General features: G+C 35.8%; 1 non-coding gene across 1 annotated transcript; it reads left to right on the top strand.

The window, feature by feature from the left end:
* Positions 1-5,338: 5,338 nt before the first annotated feature.
* Positions 5,339-5,524, top strand: LOC127484304 (U2 spliceosomal RNA). The gene has a single exon (XR_007911176.2). It is a non-coding gene; the product is annotated as a U2 spliceosomal RNA (small nuclear RNA).
* Positions 5,525-13,284: the final 7,760 nt, after the last annotated feature.

Here is a 13,284-nt window from a genome sequence, read left to right on the forward strand (position 1 = left end):
CTGTTTTTAGTCCCTATGGTTTTGTTTTATGAATATCATATACACGAGCCCACACACTATGTGGTTACTAAGTCCTACTTCTTTCACATAGTGGGATGTACTTGTGAATCATCCATGTTTCCATGTGCATAGGTTAACTGCAAATGTTTTATTTCTGAATAATATCCCATTGTCTGGATATATCATGAATTAAAATATGATTGTTTCTAGGTTTAGAAGCAAGCAAAGAAAGCCAATACAGACATTTGCCTACAAGCTTTTCTGTGAATATGTGTTTTCATTTTTCTAGGGCAAATATCAAAAAGTAAAGTTTCTGAGTTCTATATTAAGTATAAAATTAATAGTGTAAATGCCAATAGTTATCTTGGCATTATTTTAAAAATTAATTGCTTATATATCATTAAAAATGTGATGAAGTTTTCCAAATACGATGTACCATTTTTCATTCGAATTACCAATGTTTAAGGGTTTTAAATACTACATAGCCTCACAAGTAAGTGGCATTATGAATTATTTGTTCCTTTGCACTTCTAGAATATGTGGTGCCATTTCACTGTGGCTTAACACACATTTCCATATAGCTAATTATGTTGAACAAGTGGTCATTCGCCATCCCTATATCTTCTTAGGCGAGGTTTGTGTTAAAATATTTTGTCCATTTAAAAAATCTAGTTGTTTGTTTCTTACTACTGAGCTGTGAGTGCTCTTTATCGTTTCCAGATACCTGATCTTTATTGGATATGTACTTTAAATACATTCTCCAAGTCTTTGTTTTTTCATTTTCTCAGTGCTGTTTTTCAAAGGGCAGAAATTTTAAATTTTGATGAATCCAATTTTAAATTCATTTGCTTTTATGATTCTTTTTGCCTTAAAAAGAGGTTACAGAGACTTTATCCCATGCTTCCTTCTAGAAGATTTATTTGTATAGATTTTATATTTATTAGGCATTTTAAAAAGATTTTTTATTTAATTGAAAGTCAGAGTTAGAGACAGGCAGAGAAAGAAAGAGAGAGACAGAGAGAGAGGGAGAGAGAGAGAGAGAGATTCCATCTGCTTGTTTGTGGGGAGCAAACCGGACTAGACTGAGTTACTGGAATTAAGACTTATTCTATGCATCTGCTCTCCCACAATATGGCGCTGGGAGAGAAGTAAACAGCTTCAGCACAGCTGCCTCCAGTTCAACCAATTAACTGTAGGACTTGCTCCTGATTGGAGAGCAGCGTACTCGGTGTGTGGGCAGCCGAGTTAGGATTGGCGGAGGAGGACTATAAAGGAGGAGAGAGACGGCATGCACCAGGAACATCTATGGGGAACATCTAGCTGAAGGAACACCCGTGCAGCCCCCGAGAAAGCCGGCCGGCGGTGTGCCGCTCCCCTGCGGAAGTGGGGAATGTGGCCAGGGGGAACTGCCCTTCCACGGAGGTGGAAGGGATAGTAGCCAACCCGGGAAGAACCAGCAGCAAACCCGGGGAGGGCCGAGCAGACGAAAGAACAGCGCAGGGTCCTGTGTCGTTCCCCCATGAAGACGGGGAGCGACATAATGGTGCCGTGACTCGGATATGAAGCCTAGGCAGGGTTCAGTGTTGCTCCTCCACGAAGAGGGGGAGCGACACTTGTTCCCTCCCCAGACAGCTGTGACAGCCAGGACTGAGCTAGGCGAAGCTTCTTTCAGGTCTCCCACGTGAGTGGCAGGGCCCATACCCTTGCTCTTCCCAGGCCATTAGCAGGCAGTTGGATCAGAAGTGGAACAGTCCAGACTTGAACCAGTACCCATATGGAATGCTAGTGTTGTAAGCAGCAGCTTATGATGCCCTATGAGGAATTTTTTATTAATTTGTATATATTACATAAAATATAGATCATGGCTAATTTAATTTTTTCCAAAAGATTATGCAAATTGCATTGCAACTTACTTGTTATAGTATCATTTGTTGAAAAGACTGTGCCAATAGTTATCTTGGCATTATTTTAAAAATAAATTGCTTATATATACAGTTCTATTGTAGATTCCTTATTCTATTCCACTGTTTTGTGTTTTTATCCTTTAATCATTACAACTCTAGCTTGAATAATGTAGCTTTATAGCAAGACCTAGTCTCAAGTGAGGAATGTTTGGCAACTTTATTTCTCTTCCTCCTCCTCCCCTTCTTCCTCCTCCTCCTCCTCATCCTCCTCCTCTTCTCCTCCTTCTCCTAAGATTGATTGATTGATTGATTTGAAAGGCAGATTTACAGAGAGGCAGAAGCAGAGGGAGAGAGAAAGAGAGGCAGAGAGAAAGTGTCTTCCATCAGCTGGTTCACTCTCCAAATGGCCACAATGACCAGAGCTGGGCCAATCCGAAGCCAGGAACCAGAAACTTTTTCCAGGTCTCCCATGCGGGTGCGGGGATCCACAGACTTGGGCCATCTTCTGGCTGCTTTCCCAGGAGCATTAGTAGGGAGCTAGATAGGAAGTAGAACAGCCAGGACTCAAAGCGACACCCATATGGCATGCAGGCGCTGCAGGCAGCAGCTTTACCCACTACGCCACAGAGCCAGCCCCAACTTTATTTCTTCTTTTACAACATTGTTTCGTCTATTCTTCTTTCCTTTTTCATATATATTTTATAAAATCAACCTCTAGATTTTTAATAGCCTGCTGAGATTTTCATTTGAATTACATCAAATCTATAAATTGGTAAGGGAAGAACTGGCATGTTTCAATATTAAGTATTTTAATCAATGAATCTTATATATACCTAAATTTATTTAGGCATTCTTTGCGTCTCTCTTCAATGATTTGTAATTTTTATGATAAAATGTACAAATATTTCATAAGATCATACTTAAATATCTTTCTAGTATCATATGTAAACATTTGGCATTTTGGTGTTTTACTTTAAAAAGAATCAAAAATCATTTATTTTCTCTTTTTTATTCAATTTCATTTTTATGCTGACAAAATATACGTAATATGAAGTTTACCATCTTAACTATGCTTAAGTTTACATTTCAGTGTTAATGGTAACATTCATAATCTTGAAAATGATCACTACCATTCATCTTCATAACCCTTTTCATCTTGTAAAACTGAAACTCTGTTACTATTAAATAGCAATTCTCTGTGTTCTCCCTTCCCTGGCCCCTGGAAACTACCATTCTATTTTATATTTCCATGATTGTGGGTGCTATAAATGCCTCATTGAGTGGAATCACAGTATTCATCTTTTTTATGACTGACTGATTTCACTTAGCATAATGTCCTCAAGTTTCATTCATTTTGCATCATATGTCCTAATTTCCTTCTTTTTAAAGCCTGAATAGTGTTCCATTGGATGCATGCCCCACATTTGCTTATCCAATCATCTGTCAATGTGCACTTGGTTTGCTTCCATGTTTTAACAACACTGCTATAAGCATGGATGTACAAATATGTCTTTTGGATACTGCTTTCAATTCTTTTGGTTATATTCCCCATATGTGACTGGCTGTATCATTTCTCATTACCACCAATAGTTTACAAGGATACCAGTTTATCCACTTCTTTGCCAATATTTATTTTGTCTATTTTAAATAGTAATTGTAATTGATATGAGGTCATATTCAGTTGTCATTCCGCTTTTCGTTGCTCTAATTATTGGTGATGTTGGTAACTTTATTTGTTTTCATGTGCTTATAGGCCATTTGTCTATATTTTTGGAGAAATGTCCAGTCATTTGTCTATTTCTGATTTGGGACTTTGTAGGAACTTTTTGATTGTTTAACTGTAGAAGTTCCTTTTATTTTTTTAATCAGGTAGATGGTTTGAAAATATTTTCTTCTATTTTGCGTGTTGCCATTTCACTCTGCTACCATTGTCTCAATGCTAATTTTTGAAAGTTCTAGCAGTCCAATTGGTCAACTTTTTCTTTTATTTCCTCTGCCTTAGATATGACATCCAGAAATTATTGCCAAAGCCAATGTCATGACTATGTTGTCCTAACTTTTAATCTAAGATTTTTAACATTTTGGGTCTTTAGTTTTTTGACTTATTTTGAGTGAATTTTTACAAATAGTGTTAGGTAAGATTCCAACTTCATTCTTTTATGGTGGATATTCAGTTTCCCTAACACTATGGTTGTGAAGATGATATGGGCCTTATTAATGGTCTTGTAAAAAGTTATTCCTCTGTCTGTGAGGGTTTACTCCTGGGATCTCTATTGTATTCACAGTCTTAACATCTTTATGCTAGCATGCACAGTGTTGATAACTGTACCTTGTTAGTAAGTTTTGAAATCAGAAATTTTGAGTATTTTAGCTTTGGTCATTTTTATGATTGTTTGACAGTTTAGGTCCCTTGTACTTTCATATGAAATTTTTCTACTTGTGCTAGAAAAATCATTGGGATTTGATAGGACAGCACTTAATGTGTGAAAACACTGTAGGTAGTTCCACCATCTTCAGACCACTGTTCATTAACATGTTTATGTATAATTTAATGGCTTTCAGGAATGTTATATAGTTTTCACTTTGTTGATTAATTCTTGAGTTTTTATTCCTGATGATATTATAAATGGAATTTTTAAAATAGCTTCATTTTCTGCTTGTTAATTATTATTGTATGGAAATATAACCAATTTTGGCATGCTGAATTTGATTCCTACTATTGTACTGAATTTGCTTATTAGTTCCAATAATTTTTTGATAAAATATTTAGGGTTTTATACATATAAGGTCATAACAGCTGCAAACAGAAATGATTTTGCTTATTCATTTCCAATTTGGAAGTATTTTATTTATTTTTATTGTTTAATTTCTATGGCTAGAACTTCTATTACTGGCTGAATAGAAACAACAAGAATGGCATCCTTGTCTGGCTCCTGATCTTAGGTGAAGTGCTTTCAACTTCACACCATTGTGTATGATATTGAGATCATTTCCTTCTATTCCTGGTTTGTTCAATGTATTTTTGTTTGTTTCATCACAGTTTTTTTTTTTTTATCTATTGGTAAAATGTTTTTACTTTTTTCTGTTAATGTGGTGTATTAACTAGTCAATTTTCATATGTTGAACCATCCTTGAATTTCAGGAATAATTCCTATTTGGACAGTGAATTTTTGCAAATAGTGTTAGGTAAGAGTCCAACTTCATTCTTTTATGGTAGATATTTTAAGATGTTGCCAAATTGGATTCATGAATGTTTAATTGAGAATAGTTGTGTCAATATTCTTTAGGGGTTTTAGTCTCTAGTGTTTCTCTTGTAGTGTCATTTCCAGACTTAGGTATGATAATTCTGAGCTCATAAAAGTGTTCCTACATCTTTAAGATCTTGGAACAGCGTAAGAAAAATTTCTGATAGTTCTACTTTAAATGTCTGGTAGATCGCTTCTCGGCCTTTTGGCTAAGATCAAGTGAAATGTCTGGTAGAATTCATGCATGAAATCAGTAAGTCCAGGGATTCTCTGTGTCAGGAGATTTTGGATCACTGATTCAATCCATTTGGTAGTTATACATATAATATACAGAATACTGTGCCCATCAAAGTTAGCACACATATTCTTCTCAAGTGAACATGAAATATTTAATCTTAGTAGATGTTGTTTCTCTAGTAATTTGTCCATTTTCTCCAGGCTATCCAATTTTTTTCAGGTATATGTCTTCGTAGTACTCTTACACTATTTGTTTTATTTATATAGAATCAATAGTAATGTCTACCATCTTATTTCTGATTTTAGTAATTTGAGTATTCATTTTTATCTTAGTTCATCTAACTAGAAATTTGTAAGTTTTGTTGAACTTTTCAAATAACCAACTCTTGGTTTTACTGATTTTCTTTATTATTTTTCTATTATCTGTTTAATTTCTTGTAAATTCTGAACTTAGTAATATTCTTCCTTGTGTGAACTATGACTTTAATGTATTCTTTTTCTATTTGTTTAGTTCTAAAATTTGATTGTTGATTTGAGATCTTTCTTATTCTTTAATCTAAATATTTTGGCTTCTAAAGTTTTCCCTACCAGTTCTATCACTGTGTTCCATACATTTTATATATTGTGTTCATATTTTCATGAATAAATCAAAGATTTCCTCCTTGATTCCTTGGTGTTTAAGAACCTATTCTTTGATTTTCATAATTTAGTGAATTTTACACATTGTCGCTGATTTCTAATTTCATCTTGTTTGGGTCAGAGGAGGTACTTTGTATGAAATATTATCTGTAAATTTACTGAGACTTAATTTGTAGCCTAAAATATGGATTATCCTGAAATTTCCCATAATCCATGAAGAATATGTACTATATTGGTGCTTGGTAGAGTATTCTGTATATATCTAGTGGCTCTATTGCTTGTTGTATTAAGTTCTCTATTTCCTTATCTTCTGTCTGATTGTTGTAACTGAGAATGGGGTATTGAAGTATCCAATTATTATTGTAGAACTTTCCATTTCTCTCTAAAATTCTTTGTTTTGGCTGAATATATTTTGATGATCTGTTATCAGTTGTGTAAAATTATAATTCATATTTTCTTTATGTATTGAAAATATAGTCACTGGGGCCAGTGCTGTGGCACACCGGGTTAAAGCCCTGGCCTGCAGCAGTGGCATACCCTATGGGCACCAGTTCTAGTCCCGGCTGCTCCTCTTCCCATCCAGATGGCCCAAACCTTGGGACCCTGCACTCACGTGGGAGACACAGAAGAAACTCCTGGTTCCTGGCTTTGGATTGGTGCTGCTCCTGCCGTTGTGGTCACTTGGGGAGTGAACCAGCGGATGGAAGACTTCTCTATCTGTCTCTAACTCTCTCTGTAACTATGTCTTCCAAATAAATAAAAGAAATAAAAAAAAGAAAATATAGTCACTTACAGTGTCTTTTTTATCTCTTCTAAACCTTGTTTGTCTGGTATTAGTGTACTAGTTTCTACAGGTAAGTAGAACCAATAGAAGATATATTTTATATGCATATACATATATCTATATGAAGTGAATCACGCAGTTATGAAGGTAAAGTAGTCTCACGTCATTCTATCTGCAACTTGGAGAACGAGGACAGTCAGTATAGAAATGAGATAAACTATCAAAGTCCACTCCTTGTCACCTTGGTATCCATATGCATCTTATTTTTTCTTTTTTTGACAGACCGAGTGGACAGTGAGAGAGAGAGACAGACAGAAAGGTCTTCCTTTTGCCATTGGTCCACCCTCCAATGGCCGCCGGCACCAGGCTGATCCGAAGGCAGGAGCCAGGTGCTTCTCCTGGTCTCCCATGGGGTGCAGGGCCCAAGGACTTGGGCCATTCTCCACTGCACTCCCGTGCCACAGCAGAGAGCTGGCCTGGAAGAGGGGCAACCGGGACAGAATTCGGCGCCCCGACCGGGACTAGAACCCGGTGTGCCAGTGCCGCAGGCGGAGGATTAGCCTAGTGAGCTGCCCTCATATGCATCTTCTTAAATAATATTACAATTCTACTTTATGTGATACAACCATCTCTCATAGAACTGAAAATCAACTAACCCCTTTCCCAGAAGAGGAGGTGAAGTCCTTCATATAATGGATAGAGAACTATTAATTTTTATCTCTCTTCTCTAGGGTCCTTAGTAGTTAATATCTTTCAAGGGATATGTCCATTTTATTGAGGTATGAAATGTTTTGCCTAAAATTATAGCTTATGTTGCTTGTTAACCCAATATTATGGCTTCCAGATTTCAGCCAGACAAGAAAAGAGTTTAGAAGTTCTCACCCCCATCTTCAAAAGAAGAAAATCTGAACAAATTAAAAATGATTAAAAGTGAATATTTCTTAAAACCTTCAGAAAATCCAGATCAGAAGGCAGACTACTATCCTGAAATCTAGAGAGGCAGTGCACAGAGAATCAGAGCTGACAGAGAGCAAAACCTGCTGCAGGAGCAAGGACTGGCAGGAACAATTAATCTTCAATTGACAAATGACTGAAGGCAACTGTAGATTAGGTTGAGAGCTAAACCATGGGTAAAGGCAGTCGGGGGACCCCCACACTTTCATGTGTGTTATTTCTAGGAACCACACTAAATTCTCACAGCAAAGACAAGAGAAAAATTCCATCTTTCTTTCAGCAACGGGAGGTGGCAGAGTAACCGATTTTAAACATACCTGAAGCCTTCCATTCTCCCTAACAAAAGCTTATTCTCAAGAGAAACTATATTACCAGAGCCTGGTCCACAAGGGGAGAAAGGAAAATTCTAATCACTAACCACCTCTCGTCCTTCTGTCTCATCAAAGCAGGTAGGGGGAAAAAAGAGCTAAAAAGAGGCACTTTTGAAGGTACAGCCCAAGGAGACAGCCCAGTAAATACTGTTAGTTAATCATAGGATTATAGAACACTTTCCTCCCTGACACCACCATCGCATCAATGGGGCTCCTGTTCAATAACCCAATTACAGCTGAACAAACCAAAACAAAACAAAATAAAACCACCAAGCCTCTGATATTATTTAAAGAGCATCCAAATAAAAAAACAAGAGGAGCTAACAAAGGAGATAAAAACAAGGACACTGGAAGAATGAATGTTAACCTCTGATGCCAGTTGTAGCCAACAGTAAGCACAATGTAACTATTGGCTAAATAAAGGTAAGAGTACGCACTAAGTTTATCATAGGTACTATGCCCAACCCATCGTGTCCAGGTTTCAAGAAAAAATTACAAGGCATGCTAACAGGAAAAACAAACAAACAAAAAACCACAGGCTGAAGTAACAATGCAATCAAAAGCTGATTTTGACATCATTGGATGAGGACTTTAAAATAACTATGATTAGTATGCAAATAACTCTAATAGCAAAAGTGCTTAATGTGAAACAGCAAATGAATAATATTAACATATGAAACTGTAAGGAAGAATCACAAAGAAACAATAACAATTGAAAACATTGTAATGGGAATGAAAATGGTCTTTGATGCATTAATATATGGCCAAAAAATGAATCTGTGAGCTTGAAGAAACTGAATGAAAAAAAATTACAGAATATCCAAAAACTGTATGACAATTAGAAAAAATTTGATGTGCCTATAATTGGCATACCATGAGGAAGAGAAAGGGACAGAGGAACTATTTTACATGAACGTGGCCAAGAATGTTCTAAAATTAAGGCAGGAACCAAAACACAATCCAGGAATCTCAGAGAACACTAAGCAAGATAAATATAAATATAAATATATATACCTAGGCATGTTGTATTCAAACTGCTGAAAATCAAAGACAGCATCTTGAAAGAAGTCAGACTAAAAAACCATTTAGCATTCATGGTAGAGGTAGGCGATTGGCTTAGTAGTTGAAAGCCCATATCCCAGATTAGAGCGACTGGGGTGAATACCCAGCTTCACCCCTGACTTCAGCTTTCTATTAATGCAGACTCTGGGTGGCATGGTGGGAGGGGCAATGTTAGCTCAAGTGACTGGATTCTGCCACCCATTGGGAGGCCTGGTTTGGGTTCCCACTCCCATCTTGGGTCATTGCAAGCATTTGGAAAGTCAATCAGCAGATGGGAAACTCTCTCTCCACTCCCATCCCGCCTCTAAAATAGATAACTAATTATTTAAAAAAAAAAAGATTCATAGAAGAATAAGAATAAGACTTATACTGGACTTCTCTTGAAGTCAAGCAAGAAAGAAGAGAGTGGAATAAAATATTTAAAATGTTGAAAGACAAAACACACATCAACCTGGAGTTTTGTATTCAGCAAAATTATCCTTCCAAGTTAAGAGAGATATAAAGAACTTCTCGAATAAAAATTGAGGAATGTTTTCATCCTTAGACATGCCTCACAGGAAATGCTAAGAGATTTTCAGAAAGAAAAGGCACTATAAGTGACTACATTTTCAATACATAGAGAAATTATAAGGTATATAGTTTTATACAGCTAATAACAGACCATCAATATTGTGGAATCAAAGCAAAAATTTAAAAGGCCATAAACTTACATACATATAAAGAAATTGTTAGGAAAATGGCGCAGTTTTATCTATGATGCAATCTACACCCTGATTTACATTCTAGGCCCTAGCCCCCACCACCATTGCTGAAAGCCAGGTGGCCACATGGCCCAACCACTGTTGTCAAGCTCCACCCCCATCCTAATGGGATTCACTGTTCCTGCTTCCCTGCCTGCCCTCCAGCAAAGTTTTAAAAGGACCTGTTCCTGAACATGTGGCTCTCTTGGCTTCTCTCTTCTCTCTTGGCTCCTCTCTCTTGGTTCTTTTCTCCTGCTCTCTTGGCTCTTCTCATCTGCTCTCCTTTCCTCCTCTCGTCTCTCTTCTCTCCACTCTCTCTTCTCTCCTCACTAGCTCCTCTCCTCTCTCTCTCTCTCTCTCTCTCTCTCTTTTACTCTCTTTCTCTCTCTTATCCTTTTTTGTCCCTCCACTCCAGGCTGCTGGGTTTTCCCCAATAAACCCTTTCCCTTACTCCGGTGTTTAGTGTGCTTTGTGACAGCTAATAGGAATAACATTAGAAAAGGAATAAATGAAGGTAAATTCAGATATTTTACTTCCCTCATTGCTAATTCATCTAATAATTTTTTTCAAAATTACACTAGTAATAATATAGTTAATTATTAAGGCTTAAAGGTAAATAAAATGATGAAAGAAATATAATGAGGAATTGGAGAGAACAAAAGGTTAAAATGTCAATTCTCTGAAAATGAATCCTCATGTGAATGGAAGGGGAGAGGGAGTGGGAAAGGGGAGGGTTGCGGGTGGGAGGGACGTTATGGGGGGGAAGCCATTGTAATCCATAAGCCGTACTTTGGAAATTTATATTCATTAAATAAAAGTTAAAAAAAAAAGTCAATTCTCCAGGAAAACATAATAATCCTGAATACTTAAGCACCTAAAAACAGAGAATCAATATACATGAAACAAAAACTAACAGAACTTGGGAGAAATAATGAAATTCACTTTTAGGTGGTATATTCAATACTCATCTGTCAGTGATTGAAACATCCTGTAGGCAGAAAGTCTGTAAGAATATAATTGAACAGAATAGTATCATTAATTAACTGTATCTAATTAACATGTATAGAGTAGTTCATCCAACAACAGCAGAATACACATTCTTCTCAAGTTTCTATGGGATTCTCCTTGATAGACAGTTATCTGTGCCATGTTACATGCACTAACAAGGTTACAAGAAGACAGGCCATGCAAAGTGTGGTCTCAGACTAAATTAGGCTCAAAGTAGAAATCAGTAACAGAGCAATAGCTGGAAGGTCCTAAAGTATTTGGAGATTAAGCAACACGCTTATAAATAAAACATGTCAGAGAAGAAGTATCAAGAGAACATAAAACAGCATAGCTTCAACTAAGAGAAACTGAATATATAGCTTCAAAATTCACGGAATGCAATGAAAGCATGTTTGGAGGGAAATTTAAAGCTTTGAACTCATGTGTATTAGAAAAGAAGAAATATCTAAATTGTGTCATGTAAGTCCACCAGAGACAGTGAGAAAACAATGAGAAAATGAAATCCAAAGTAATAAGAATGAGAAAAAATAAAAATATGAAGAGTCAGTGACACTGACCATAGGAAACCAACTGTGAAAATCAGTGAAATCAGAATCTAGTTCTTGGAAGTGATCCATAAAATTAAAAAAAAAACCCTATCAAAGTTAGCAAAAATAAAAAGTTAAAACACACATGAGAGAGGAGGAAATATATAATAACTAACAATAACAGATATGGAGTTACACATATTATTCATACCATGTACATTACAAGAGTAGTAAAGGAGTATTTTAAACAGTTCCATGCCCCAAATTTCACTAATTTAGATAAAAATAGACCAATTGCTAGAGGGGACACAGTCTAACAGCACACACACTGGGAAAAGCATTCAATCGGAATGAAACTGTAGCTATTAAGTAAATTTTATCACTCAGTACTCTTGCAAAAAACAATATGCCAGGCCCATGCAGGACTCATCAGTACATTCTACCAAACATTTATGGAAGAAATTATATCAGTTCTTTTTAATGTGCTCCATAAGAAACAGGAGACTAAATACTTTCTAATTCTACCTATGAGGACAGAATTATCTTAATACTAAAACCAGTCAGAAATATTGCAAAGAAAAAAGGCAACTCAAGCCAACATAGAATATATATATATATATAGATAGATAGATGCACATATTCTCAAAAAATATCAGCAAAAATATTATCTACCATGATCAAGTATGTTTTATCTCAGTTACACGGGGCTGTTGCAACATTTCAAAATTATTAATATTATGTGTTGTACCAAAATACATGATCATATCAATAGATATTATCTCCCACAACAAATTAAAATCATATCATACATAAATGCAAAGCTTTTGACAAAATCCCAAGATCATTCATAATGAAAAATTCAGCAAATATGAATAGAAGGAAACTTCTTCAACTTCAAAAGAGCAGGCATCTGTCTGGAAAGATCAGGAACCTGACAAGGATAGCCCCTTTCAGCTTTATGCCAGAATTCCTACCTAATGCAGTCAAACAAGAAAAAAAGAAACAAAAAGCATACAGATTAGGAAAGAGAAGATACAAGAATCTTTATTCATAGATACCATGATTGATTTTATACGAAATCCCAAAGAATCAACAATGAAAGACTCCTGGAATTAGTTATTATCACAAAGTCCTAAGATGGAAGATTAAGATATAATATTAAATCACTTTCCTATATAAGACAATAAACATTTAGAATGTGAATTTTAACATGCCATACAAGTTTTATTACTCCACCCCCAAAAATTTTAGATATAATTTGAATAATACACATCCAAGATCTGTATGAAGGAAACAATAAAAAAATTTGTGGAAGAAATCTAAGATCTAAATAAATCAATAGGTGTACTATATTAATGGATAATACTCAGTGTTTTTGAAATTTCAGTTCTTTTCAACTTGAGCTATGGAGTTATTATACTGTCAGTAAAATCTGTAGCTACCTCTCCTCCTTTTTTTCTTACATTCGTAACCTATGCCCTTACTCTATTTTTTTCCCATTTGTTTTCTCTCTCTCTCTCTTTCTCTTTCCCTCTCTCTAGACTTACCTTCTAGTCCGTGGTTGGTGCTCCCATCAGTCATGTTGAGTCTTCTGCAAAAATTTTTATATTAAATATATATATATATCAATTTGGTAGGATTTTCATTTGACTCTATTAGTTTCTATTTCTCTGATGAAATTTTCCATATTTCCATGCATGTTGTGCGCTTTTTCTACCAGGTTTTTAAAAATGTATCATCCTTGTTTTTCTGATAGCACTAATACTTTGTCACTCTTGATAGTTTTATTTCATTTTTTTAGAAATTTTTAGCA

The sequence above is a fragment of the Oryctolagus cuniculus genome, chromosome 15 (genome assembly GCF_051225735.1).
Source record: "Oryctolagus cuniculus isolate XC-2025 breed Fujian yellow rabbit chromosome 15, ASM5122573v1, whole genome shotgun sequence".
NCBI lineage: Eukaryota > Metazoa > Chordata > Mammalia > Lagomorpha > Leporidae > Oryctolagus > Oryctolagus cuniculus.